The sequence below is a fragment of the Triticum urartu genome, unplaced genomic scaffold, assembly GCF_003073215.2.
Source record: "Triticum urartu cultivar G1812 unplaced genomic scaffold, Tu2.1 TuUngrouped_contig_9165, whole genome shotgun sequence".
NCBI classification, from domain to species: Eukaryota; Viridiplantae; Streptophyta; class Magnoliopsida; order Poales; family Poaceae; genus Triticum; species Triticum urartu.
Genome location: NW_024120182.1, coordinates 1 through 2,081, shown reverse-complemented (window position 1 = coordinate 2,081; position 2,081 = coordinate 1). Strand labels below are relative to the sequence as shown.

General features: G+C 51.4%; 1 pseudogene; it reads right to left on the bottom strand.

Annotated features, from left to right (window-relative positions):
* Window positions 1-356: 356 nt before the first annotated feature.
* On the bottom strand, window positions 357-492 carry LOC125532133 (annotated as a pseudogene).
* Window positions 493-2,081: the final 1,589 nt, after the last annotated feature.

Sequence of the window (2,081 nt, the reverse complement as noted above, 5' to 3'; positions counted from 1 at the left end):
TCCGGAGTCAGCATACCAGATGGTGTCTCCTCCTTCTTCTTGTTCTCTGATTGCAGCAGCGACGTGGCGTTCTTCAGGCACAAAATCCTCATCATAACGATGCCAGCAGTCCTTCACTTCATGTCCTGGTTTCTTGCAGAGCTGACATCTTGGCCTGGAGTTGGAGTAGGAGGCACCCGAGGGGCGTGGGCCAGAGTTGTTGGCGCGCCCATGCCCGCTACTGTTGCTATTGCCGCGGCCACGCCCTTGCTGGTGACCACGGTGACCACGGCCTCGGCCTCCATTGCCACGACGACGGGTGAGATTATTAACTGAAGATTGGCGAGTATTGGTACCTTGCAGCAGATTCATACGGGCTTCGAAACTCAGCAGCTGATTGTAGAGTTCTTGGACAGTCACCGGCTCAACGCGTGCAGCCAGGGCTGAAATCACCGGATTGTAATCGATGTCCAGCCCTTTGAGCACGTAGGAGGTTATCTCCCCTTCAGAGAGAGGATCACCGGTGCAAGCGATCTCATCAGCAAAAGCCTTGATCTTCGCAAGGTACTCGGACATGCCCAAGTTTCCTTTGTGCAGGTTGGCGAGGGCGATGCGGGTGTTGACGATCTGAGCTTGCGTCTGGGCAGCAAAAGAGGCGTGGATGGCACTCCACACCTCGGCCGGCGTCTGAAGAGTAGCGACCTGCGCAAGAACCTCACGTGACAGAGATCCCATAAGGTATCCTTGTACCTGTTGCTGCTGGGCGTACCAGATCGACCGAGCGTAGTTGAAGACCTGCTCCTCCTTCCCGTCATTAGTGACGGTGATGGTAGCAGGGGGCGCCGGGCTTGTGGCGTCAAGGAAGTGTTCCATCTGTGCCCCCTTGATTTGGGGTAGCACGATGGCCTTCCAGAGGAGGAAATTCGTCCTCGTGAGCTTCTCTGATGGAGGTGAACCAAGGGAGGTGCTGCTGTTGAAGGTAGATGAGGATGCGAAAGTGGAAGGTGAGTTTTGGGTGGATAGGGTGCTCATGGTGGAACCGATCAGGGCAGTGGAGGTGGAGGCGATGGTGGAAGCAGCGGTGCTGGCATTGGTGCCTGCCATGGATTCTCCCTTGATGGTTCTCTCTTGGTCGGTGTCTGTGTTCTCTCTCGATCAACAGATCGATCTCAGGGGATAGCTAGACGTACGAGAGGAAGGGCTCTGATGACCATATGAGATTGCGTGGGAAGCGTTGAACCTTTTGTCTCGGGCCGCATCTATATTTATAGGAAGTTTGCCGTGGCTTACAAGATTGGAATATCGCTAGGATTCTTCCAGATTACAACAAGAGAGAGATTACAACTTATGGGAGAAGAAAAGATAGCGGTAGAGATAGAAACAGATTAAACAGACAACTATTCCTTCTATCCTACGTATTCTAACAACACACATACAACTGGTTCGAAGGAAATAAGGGTTCGATGTCGTGTTTCTCCGAGAACTGGGCTAAGGACACAGTGGTGTTTCCTTGCAGACCGAGGTTCAGACCCCTGTCGGGGGCGAATTTTCGTGATCCCACCCGGACGTGCTTCTTCTATAAAAATATATGTCTTGGGTGTTGGTGTTAGTGACCATGGATCTCTTTTTTATTTATGTCGTGTTTCTGCTGCACTGCTAGTGTGAAAACATCGTATGTACAGTCATTTCCTGTTTTTCTTAAAAATACGCCAAATTATCTGTTAGTTTAAAGTTGCTCATGGACTGGACAGGAGCTGTAAAAATCAAAGAGGAAGACCATTACCAAGTCCTTTCTCGCCATCCTTCGTATTCGAGTTGCAAATAAGACTTGCCTGCTATACAAACCAAACACTGATGGATAACAGTAGTACTACTTTTGCAATTAAATCAAAGAATTTCTTAAATGTCTCTCTCTGGGCTAAGCTAAAAATCGCATCATTTTCTTTCTTCTCCTGGTTTTCTCCGGTTGCTCTGCTCTGCTCTGCCTACTCATTGCTCGCAGAAGCCACGTGAGCTTCGTCGCCGGGTCCCTCCTGCCCAGGCCGGATCTGCTCAAGCTGCCGCAGCACCTCCCCTGCCTCGGGCCCGGCCGGCGGCGCCCG